This window comes from Bos javanicus, chromosome 19 (genome assembly GCF_032452875.1).
Source record: "Bos javanicus breed banteng chromosome 19, ARS-OSU_banteng_1.0, whole genome shotgun sequence".
In the NCBI taxonomy this organism is placed as follows: Eukaryota; Metazoa; Chordata; class Mammalia; order Artiodactyla; family Bovidae; genus Bos; species Bos javanicus.
In genome coordinates, this window is record NC_083886.1 from 55494356 (window position 1) to 55505501 (window position 11146).

Genomic DNA, 11146 nt, shown 5'->3' on the forward strand with positions numbered 1-11146 from the left:
GTGACCCATCTCTAAGATGAAATGGTATTCAGTCATAAGAAAGGGATGAAGCAGTGACACCTGCTATTAATACACTATGAATGAATCTTAAAAACATTATACTGAGTGAAATAAGTCAGACCCAAGAGGCCGCATAGTGTATGATTCCATTTGTGCGAAATAGCCAGAACTTTAAAAATCCCCAGAGAATTTCCTGGTGGTTTAGTGCTTAAGACTCTGTGCTTCCACTGCAGGGGACATAGGTTCTATCCCTGGTCAGGGAACTAAGATCCTGTGTGCCACACAGTGTGGCAAAAAGTAATAATAATTATTATTATTATAATAAATAATAAAAAATCCCCAGAGTCAGAAAGCTGATTAGTGGTTAATAGGGGCCAGGGGAGGGGCAATGAGGAATGACTATTTGGTAGTTATGGGGTTTCCTTTTGGGAAATGGACTAAATGCTACTGAATTATTACTTTAAAATGTGTCATGTGAACACCTCAATTTTTTAAAGAAAAACGAAACTGCTGGAGAAAAAGTCCACCCCTTGGGTTTAGACTCTTTCTGCTCAAAACATTGCTACAGAAATGAAATGAGGACATGAGTAGGAAACATGGAGAAATCTGGAACGCAGGTTGGGAGGGCTGACACTGGATTCAACTTCTAGAGTCAACAGTTTTGTCCGCGCTTGCAGGGGCCAGGTGCTCTGCCAGTCCCGCATATCACCGCCTCCCTGGACTGAGGCAGGAGACCAGAAAGTTAACTATCTGCTGGCTGAACAAAGCAGTTGCTGCTGCTAAGTCACATCAGTCATGTCCGACTCTGTGTGACACCATAGACGGCAGCCCACCAGGCCCCTCCGTCCCTGGGATTCTCCAGGTAAGAATACTGGAGTGGGTTGCCATTGCCTTCTCCAGGCCATGAATCTACACACATTTAAAAAAATTGTTTTGCTGCCACATGGCATGTGGGATCTTAGTTCCCTAACCAGGGATCGAATCCTTGCCCCCTGCATTAGAAGTGCAGAGTCTTAACCACTGAACCACCAGGGAAGTTCCTACATATGTTTTAAATATCTTAAAATATTTTCTGTTTCATACCAAAGTCTTTATTTTTTCAGTTCATTTTTCATGGTTCACTGTGTCCTTTTAAATGTCCCTCTTTTATTTACTTTTTATATTCATATGGCAAAATTGCCTTCTGGCCAGCTAGTTAATTAGGTATGTGGTGACGATGCCTAAGACAAAGATGTTTACTGCAAAAATAACTGGACACCACCACACCTACTCTGGGGACATGGGCTGTGGGGGTGGTGGCCAGGCTCCTGCTCCCAGAGGGTCAACATCTGACTCAAAGGGACAGTCAGAAGGCAGGAGGGTATGATCCAGACCACAGGAGATGCTATGGTGGAGGGATCATAAACTCAGAGAAGAGGGACGGAACTAGAGAAACAGGCCACTTTAGGAAAGGCGAGGACTTCAGAAACACAGGGAAAGCAGATGCCCACAGCACCCAGAGAACTCTCCTCCCTGGACCCAGGACAAAAACCCACCCTGCAGCTCCTGGCAGCAGGCATTCATCCATCCACACAGACTCTGCTTGCGAGTAATTTTGTGTTTTGTAGGTAGATCCTGAAGTTGATTTTGATGTAGCAAGCATCTTGGGACTTCCCGGCTAGTTGCTAAGACTCTGGGCTCCCAGTGGAGGGGGCCTGGGTTCTATCCCTGGTCAGGGAACTAGATCCCATGTGCTGTAACTAAGACCCAATGCAGGGCTTCCCTGGTGGCTCAGATGGTAAAAGAATCCGCCTGCAATGCAGGAGGCCTGGGTTCGATCCCTGGGTTGGGAAGATCCCCTGGAGGAGGGCATGGCAACCTACTCTAGTAATGTTGCGTGGAGAATCCTCATGAACAGAGGAGCCTGGCGGACTACAGTCCATGGGGTCACAAAGAGTCGGACATGACTGAGCACAAAATCCAAGCATCTCTAAGATCTTCCTTTTGACCTGGGCTTGCCCACAGTGAATTCTCTGACAGTGATCAGGATTAAACAAAGGTGCCTTCTGAGTGGGGGCTTGGGAGAGAGGGCTGAATGATGCATGGTGGGTACCTACCAGACTTTTCGAGGAGAATGTGGAGGGGGTGCTCGGGAGGGGGTAGAGATGGGTGTATGAAATCCAAATATATACTTCATACATCATCTTCGTCCTGCCAGGAACGTTGGCTCTGGAAGTGGTGTGATCAGAAAACTACTCACTGAACAGAAAATTGGAAGAAACTAGAATATGATGTTCTTCAGAGACATTTTCTAGGGATCCTAAAGTTTCTGACCACTAAGTATATTTCTTTCTCCACCAGTGGTTCTCAACCTGGGGTGATCCTGCCTCCAAGGACATTTTTGTGTCTGGGGACAGTTTTGGTTATCACCAATGAGGGGTAAGATGCTCCTGGCATCGAGTTGGGGAGAGGCCAGGGAAGTTGCTAAACTCACTACGATGCACAGGGCAGCCCCTATTAAAAAACCACCCAGCCCCAGTGGCAATAACGTCAACGCTGGGAAACTGGTCTAGACCACCAGCAACAGGCTTGCTGAATCAGGATTCTCCCCTCGCCCAGGGTTGCTCCGTCATCACAAATGTTTTCCCATCTGAGGCTCTTTCTAAACTTCATGAGAACCCTGGATTTTTTTCCGTACTTTTTTTCAAACACTCTTTTGTGCAAAGAAAGAGTTAAGTAAAGCGCTATCTAGAGTTTAATCTAGTCTCTGGGGCACCAGTTTACCGACTGCCACCAACAATTTCATCAATGTGACTCTGGGGTCAAACTGCCAACGGCTCTCTGCCCAAAGATGCTCTTGGGGCCAGAATCTTCCTCCCTGGGGAAATGTGGGACCAGGCTTAAAGGTGATGATATTTTTTGCCCCCTTCGTTGTGAGCAAATGACCTTAACTTGACAAAAGTGGAAAGAAAAAGCTGGCCCAGCTTCATTTCCATTTCGGTGGCCATTAATAGAAGCCTGATTTACATAAGTTCAGAGACAGGAGCCACTTTCTATTTTCGTTTCCTACAGGGCAGAGCTTTCACTTTTTATTCTGGCCAGGCTTGTGTCGTTCTTCTCTTTTGATTATTTAGTTAATGCATCTAGCCCACCCCCACAGATAACGAGTGGCCTATCATTTAATTAAAAATTCACCAACTGTGTCTGAACATCTGAATGATAGGATGACACACTCAGAATTTGCTCAAGTGACAAGGATTCCCTGGGGACTGGGACCGGAAGTTGAGCCTGGCCAGGGCGGGGCTGATCGAGTGGCTCTGCAGAGCCTCCCACTGTTGCTAAAGAAAGAAGGACCCTCTCAGGGCTGTGCCCAGGCCAGGGCAGCGGGGCTACTGCCCAGCTAGGCTCAGAGGCCTTGGAGATGGACCCTGCTTGTTTCTGTGATCACCCAGATGCTTGGAGATTGAAGCCCTAACCCTGGAGGCCCAATTCGTTAGATCTGAGCTGGGGCCCAAGGATCTGATTTTGAATAGGCAGCCTACCTGCTGAAAGTTGAACTGAGTCCTCCAAAAAAGATGTATTCAAGCTGTAACCCCAGGTACTTGTGAACGGGACCTTATTTGGAAATGGGGTCCTTATAGATGGACTCCAGTAACCCATGCTGGTTTAGGGTGGGCCCTTATGAGAGAAGGGGCTTCCCTGGTGGCTCAGGCAGTAAAGAGCCACCTGCAATGCTCCCTGGGTGGGGAAGATCCCCTGGAGAAGGGAATGGCAACCCATTCCAGTATTCTTGCCTGGAGAATTCCATGGACTGGGGAGCCTGGCGGGCTACAATCCATGTGGTTACAGAGTCAGACATGCCTGAGCAGCTAACACACACACACAAGAGAACAGACAAAGACACATACGCACAGGTCTTGTAAACACAGAGGCAGAATTTGGAGCAATGCTGTCACAAGCCAGGGGATGCCAAGGACTACCACAGCCCCCACAAGCAAGGCTTCAGACTTCTGCCTCCAGAACCAGTAGAGAATCATTTTCTGCATTGTGCTTCCTTAGAGCAGCCCCCTTCCAAGTGATGCTTATGAATGGTCTAGAGCCTCACCCTGGGGATTTCAAAGTGGGTTTTAGGAGTGGAGAGGGGAGGAACAGTCATCAAGACTTCTTTGTGTGTGCTCTGTTTGCATCTGTCCGTCAACCAGATGACTGCCTCCAAACATTGTCCTCTGTTCATGGCAGCCCCACAGAAGACTCCAGGCTCCCAGGTCACCCTCATTTTCCTGGCTCACCCTTTCTAAGGCTCTGAAAGTCCTCCTTTGTATGCCACCACTCCTCTTGAAGGATGGTAGGCGCAGTCAGCATCAAATCCCTTAGCTTTCCTCCCACGTCTCACCTTCTGCACCGAATGGACCAGCCTCCCCTTCCCTGGGCGGTGCTTGCACGTACCTATAGCCTTCCCCGCACTGGCTGTGGATGGCGAGGGTGGGCATCCTCTCACATTCCTGGACCACTCTCCCCCTCCCTCCCTAAACACCAGCTTGGAACTCCGTGTCTTCAGATACTGCACCCTGTCCTCTGAGTTGCAATGACCTAGAAAACACCCACCCTCCCTTGAAGACTCTTGCAGCTGGTTCCTGCTACACTCCATACTGCACTTGCCATGATTCCTGGGGAATTCAAATACACAGAGAGAACCTTTCCAAAATCTTGGCTCTTCCATTCCTTAACATCCAATGTTTCAGGCCCAACCTCTTGCTCCCACTGATAGTAATCAGTAATTGTAAGGCTGCCCTTGACTTCGCCAATCTTTCTGTTGCTCAGACCAAAAACCCAGAAGTCATCTTCCACAGCTCCCTCTTTCCCACCCGCTTCCATCCGTCAGCAATGGCTGTTGGCCTGACCATCAGAATACATCTTGAGCCCTTGGCCAGGCCTCCTGGCTATCACCCAGTCTCTCCTCTGGATCCCAGGACCAGTCTAATGACTCTCTAGGATTCTACCCTTGATCCACATCCCCTCTCTTCTCAACACAGCAGCCGAACGACCCTCTGAAGAGTAAATCAGGTCAAGCCTTCTGCTACACATCCTCCCAACACTTTGCCCACAACGCCATGCCCCTACTCAGCACGACCACTCCACTGCCTCCCCTCCCCTCCTGCTTTTTGGGCTCTGGCCACGCAGGCCCTTGTCTGGACACATACTGTGCCACCACCTCCTTCGTGTCCTTTCTGTGTGTCCCCTTCTCAGAGATGACTTCCCGGTAGATGGTACCCTCCCTCCCCGACCCCTCCCTTCCCCTCTTTCCGGCTTGCTGTACTCTGGGACCCACCACATTCTAGAGCGCTGTAGAATGTGCTTTTAGGGGGAGGGAGCTGCACCTCCAGAGGCTTGTGGGATCTTAGTTCCCTGAGCAGGAATCCAACCCGTGCCCCCTGCAGTGGAAAAGTGGAGTCTTAACCACTGGACTGCCAGGGAAGTCCCAAATGTGCTAATTTTTATTATCATCTGTCCCCCCGGCCCCCCTAGAATGTAAGCTACTTGAGGGCAAGGATCCGTTCTTTTGTTTTAAGGGGTCTCTGATTTGTTTCCCCACCTTGTGTATCCATCCTGGGGCCCCGAGTAGCACCTGGCACCAAAAGGGCTCAACCAGTACTTGTTGAATGATTGAATGAGTGATTTGTCAGTTGGTCCCTTAGGAATTCAGTTAGCAGGGCTTTGTGGCCAAGAGTCTGAGCAGAAGTCAGGGGCTGGAGGGGGATGGACTGGGTCTACCCAGGTACTTCCCAGAGACCCAGAGGCCTGGGCTGAGATTTGTTCTCATTTTATCGGAAACACCATGATGTGTTTGTTTTTAAAGCAAATGAGGAAATGATAGTTCAGCCTCTGCCGCATTCAAGTGAGACCCACCCTTCAGTGGAGCAGAGGCAGCTGTGGCCACAGCCCTGAGACAGGAGAAGGGACAGGGCCAGTCGACACCAGAGGAGGGCAGCCCCGCTCGGAGACATGGAGAGGAGCAGGTGACTGATCACCTTGACCTTAAGGGTCACAGGGACAGAAGGGGGCATAGGAGATGGCAGGAGAAGGGAGGGGGAAAGCAGAGGGGTGGAGGCGGCACCAGGAGCATCTTCTCTCCCTGGCTTTGTACCATCAAGCAGCTTTGTGGGGAGTGGGGTGGCGGGGGCGCTGACACCCTCCTGCTGCCTCCGAGAGTCGGGCAGCTTCCCCTTTGCTGCACCTCAGGGCGGGGGTGTGGTGTGGGGAGCCCAGACTTCCTCATTCTCTCACTGCCCTCCTCCTAGGCCAAGGGACCCCAGCAGAATGCCCCACGCCTGCCTTGGGGTCACCCCCACCTACAGGGACTCCTGTTACAGGTCAGTCACTGGGGTAGAGTGATTGGATATACCCCCGGGGGGACATTCCCTCTGCCCCCCGCCACTGGCAATGCCCCCACAGCCCAAGGGGAAGCATATACTTTCCTGGCTCCATGTCACTGTGCCCACCATCCTCTGCTGTCCCTGCCCACACCCTCCTGCTGAGCCGTCTCTTCTCCGACCCCCCAGGGCCCTGCAGGGCTTGAGGTTGGGGTTCCAGAACTGTCCAGCTGTCTGGTAGCAGACGCCACTCACCAGCAACAACCTCTCACCCTGCCAGCCAAGGTCTCTACCATGGGTGGGGGCCTGACTCCAGGGTCTCCAGCTGGGGGTACTCCTCCCCGCAGTGTGCTGGGTAACTCTCCTCTCTCCTGTGAGGAGCTGCTGGTGGCTGTAGGAGAGGTGAGCGTGGTCAGGAGGACCCAGGAAGGAGAGACAGCCAGAGCCTGCCCAGAGAGCCTTGTCCTGAGCTCAGAGGAGGCCCAGGACCTCACAAACATCTTCGCTCACAGAAGCTCTTTGAAGCCCAGAGCATTTTGTCTCCCGAACCCATTTTGCAGATGAGTAAAGAGTGGGCCCAGAATGGCAGTAATTGGGGTACATATGCATGCAATAGGGGCTTCCCCGCTGGCTCAGTCAGTAAAGAATCCACCTGCAGTGCAGGAGACCTGGGTTTGATCCCTGGGTCAGGAAGATCCCCAGAAGAAGGAAATGGCTACCCACTCCAGGATGCTTGCCTGGAGAATCCCATGGACAGAGGAGCCTGGCGGGCTGTGGTCCACGGGGTTGCAAGAGTCAGATACAACTTAGTGACTAAACCAACTTGCATTCAATAAGGGGCTGGTCTGTGACTTGAGCCCAAATCCTCCCCTCTCTGTCTTGCGCTTCTGGAGCTGTCTGGGCCTTTGGGTCCCCCTCTTCTGTGCTCTCTAGACCCCTGGACCTTGAGCCTGCCACTTCAAGGCCTTGGCAGCAGCCCCTCCCACGATGTCCCTGAGCAGCTCACCTAGGGCCGCCAAAGAGAGCAGCAGCAGGAGCTTCAGGCCTCTGACGGACTGCCCTCCGCCCAGCAAGCAAGAGTTTCCTTGATCGAAGCCCTCTACCCAGAGCCCCTGGGTGCTCCCTGGGTGGGTGCATGCCGGCAGTGGGGAGATAACCTGGAGACCACAGCACCCCGGGGCTGGGCCCAGAACAGCAATGCTCCCCACACCCCAAGGGCATTAGGAGGGGCTCAGAGCCAATCCAGGGCTCACGGTTGCCACCACTCTAGGACCCTGGGAAGAAGATGCCCACATCCTAACCCTGGAGTACGTTCTGGTAGCTGGCCAGGGGGATGGCATTTGCTAACCTGCTGGTTTTGGGATGAGGGGATTATCCCAGAGTAGCGAGGGGGGCCTGATATAATTACGCTGTGTGCTTGGCGTGCTCAGTTGTGCCCGCCAGGCTCCTCTGTCCATGGGATTCTCCAGGCAAGAATACTGGAGTGGGTGGCCATTTCCTTCTCCAGGGGATCTTCCTGACCCAGGGACTGAATCTGCGTCTCCTGTGTCTCTTGCGTTGGCAGGCAGATTCTTGAGCCACTTGGGAAGCCTGATGGAATCATGAGGGTCCTTTTGAAGGAATGGACCCCTTAGGGCTGGGGGCTCAGGGCAGAGAGAAGGGAGGGAACGGGTGAGGTGGGGGCCAGCACCCAGCCAATCCCACAGTGGCACCAGCGTCCCCAAGGAGGACGGGCACCTCCCCAACCAGGCTTTTTTTTAATGAATGAAATGACTTTACTGAAACACTCCCTGTTATACACTGATGTAGTTGCATGCGTTTTTCTTCTGCTCTCATGGAATGTGGATCTTTGATCTGTACACAGATGCCTTCCTCGAGGACAATGTCCTGACGCCAGGGAACCATTCGCTTTCCTTGCAGGCTCTTCTCTCATCCAGAACCTCACAGGTCAATGACACTCGCACCTCAGCACAGCCCCGGAAGGGGCACCTGACCCAAGAAAGGCCAGCTACCCTTGCCTGGGCCCCTGGGTGTGGCTCGGGAGCAGCCGCTGGGGCCCATGAGGTCTGGGCGTGTCAGGAAGCTGGTCTGGCAGGATGACCCAGCCCACCTGCCAGCAGCAGGAAGGATGTGGGTGGGGTGGGGGGTTCGGGGGTGGGAACTAGAACCTGGACACAGTGTCCTGGAGCTCCCCTGGGGACTAGCTTTATCTGTCATCTTGGTCGTCCCTTGTCCCCAGTGGGCAAGAATTGCTACTCAGAATCCTGACTTGTACCCCTGGGGACGTGCCCTGGGGACCCATCTACGTCTCTGCATTTGGGGAGCAAGAGCTAACAGTCTCTTAGCTTCCCAATGAATTCCCTCCCAGAGTCTGTTCTCACTCTGATGAGAGGGGTGGGGGAAGGAGTTGAGGATTCCAGACAGAGGGGTGGTCTCAGCTGCCGGCAGGCTGTGGCCTGAAGGCTGAGAGGTTTTTCCTCTACATTGTGCTCAAGGCATCGGGTTCGAGCTGAGGCCGCTCATGAAAAGCCTCCCCCTTTTATCGATGTATTTGAGGAGCCGGGGCAGAGAGCGGCGGGTGGCCTCGAAGGACACTTCCCTCAGGCCTTGGTGGAACCAGGGCCATCTTTCTCGCCCCGCCCCGGGTGCCCCTCTCCAGCCATCACCTGTGTGCCCCTCAGATGGGGGCCGAGGCTGTTCTGCGCCCCTTTGCTACGGGCTGCAGGTGTGACAGCACTGAACAGGCGCCCCAGGTGAGCCCGGGTCACCCAGATGGAGCAGAGTTGGGGTGTCCTCAGAGCTCTCCTGTCATCCACTGGACTGACATTTTGTGATTTCTGCCCACAGAGGGCATCTCGCCTATAAAAGACGGCCTTACCAGCATCTCCTTGTTTGCCTCGCGTCCCATTCCTGGGAGGGTCCCCTGAGTGGGAGTCTGTGCTGGACTCCCTTGGCTGGTGTAGCTGGGAGCCCTTTCAGGGCTGGGCAGGGAGAGTCTGGGGCCCCCAAGGTGGAGGTGCTGGGGTTTCTGCCTTCCTGCATCTGTACTGGGCTCTTGCACCTGGAGACACCCGGGCTTCACCTACTGCAGTAACCCCATGGCCTCCCCCTGCCCACGTATGTTTTCTTTGCTACTGGTGGGGAGGCTCAAAGTCGTTACCTGCCCCCTGACTCTCCAAGCCCAGCCCCGGGCATACTGGTTCCATCTTCACTGACGGTCCTCGTGGGCCCCAAAGCCCAGTGTAGAGGCCTCAGATCCCCATTCCGTGCAGCCAAACCCCGCCTGGCCCATCCCCACACCATGGCTCAGCCTGCTCCTCTGCCTCACCTCCCACCTGCGTCCTCTCTCCTCCAAGGCCCCCAGGTCCACAAAACCCTCCTGCTGGCTCCCCGCTGAGCCCCAGGTTGCCTTGCAGGGCGGGCACGGTCGTACGGCCACTTCCTGCCTCTCCCACTTCCTTTAGGCCAATGACTATGTTATAATAGGACCTCAACTGCTCTTCCAGGAAGGGCAGGACACCCATCAGGACGCTATACAAGTAACCACACGGAGGAGAGTGGCGTCATCCCCAGGTTTTGGCTGAGCAAACTGAGGCTCAGGGTTTGAGTTCCTCCAAGTCCCAAAGCGCATCCCCCTCACATTCGGTGATGCACTTGGCTGGTTCTCTGAAGGCACATGAAGGTGATCAGGACTGTGAGGTTTCAAGGTGACCTTGATGTTCTCCCACTTAGTGGCCATCAGCATTACCTCCCCACCCCCCAGGACTCCTTAAACCACAGGGCTGGGCTCCATTCTGTTCGAGAAGGTGGGGTAGGGCCTGGGAATAGGCTTTTCTGACAAGTCCCCAGGAGCTGTTGGTGCTGGTGGTTGGGGACCACACATTGACCCTAAGCTGCTAGTTGATGATGTGTCTCACAGTGTGTGTCACTTTCTTTGCGGCCAGGCTGGTTGCCCTCTCCAGACTGAGCACACAGCTCCCTGTGTCTCCTGCAGTCTCATCACCAGCCCCAGAACAGGGCCCTGCACTTGTTGACAGATGGATGGGTCATGTGACGCTGGGTGAGAGAGAGGGACAGCGACAGAAGGAGCTGTAACAGCCAAGCCTCCAGTGACCACAGGAAGCCTCTGGACTGAGGGCGCCAGGCCAGAGCCGCCTGGACGCCGTGTCCAGGCCAAGAATCCAGCCAGGCACTGGGCCCCTGCTGCTGGAAGTAGAGGCTGGGTTGGTCAAGCACGTTCTGGGGTTTCTCCTGACCCTCCCTCCTGGGTCTTTGGGCCAGCAGTTCTCAACCCTCGCTGCTGTTGACAGTCACCTGGGAACTTGAGAAAGTCCCGATGCTGGGCTGCTCGTTGCACCTGGATCATTGGCATCAGAATTGCTGGCACAGAGCCAGCATTCGACAGGCTTCTCAAGTGTTCTCTGAGGCTGAGAACCATGGATTGAGAATCTCTGCAACCTCAGCACTGGAGGCTTGGGAATCTTGGACACGGCCCTGCCTGCCTGGGCAGGGGGCTCCTCTACCTCCCTGGAGCCCACACTCTGCGTCTCAGGGTGCAGATCAGTTCTGAGTGCTGCCCCTTGGGGACTCATAACGACTGTGGGTCTTAATGGCCCCACACGTGACGGAGGAGTTACAGGAGGCTGTGCGGGTGCCTGCAGTCAGAGCACGGCAAGTGCGTCTGCAGGTCTGCTTTCACTGCGGCCAGGCCTTTCCCTTCTGACAGACCGCGGTCTCCGAGCCTTTATAAGGGTACTCCACACACTAAACAACTCCTGAGCACCCCCGGTGGATGC

At 54.0% G+C, this 11146-nt stretch overlaps 1 long non-coding RNA gene across 1 annotated transcript; it reads left to right on the plus strand.

Moving 5' to 3' along the window:
* Positions 1-5636: 5636 nt before the first annotated feature.
* Positions 5637-9233, plus strand: LOC133232815 (uncharacterized). The gene is made up of 2 exons (XR_009731473.1): positions 5637-5996; positions 6279-9233. It is a non-coding gene; the product is annotated as an uncharacterized LOC133232815 (long non-coding RNA).
* Positions 9234-11146: the final 1913 nt, after the last annotated feature.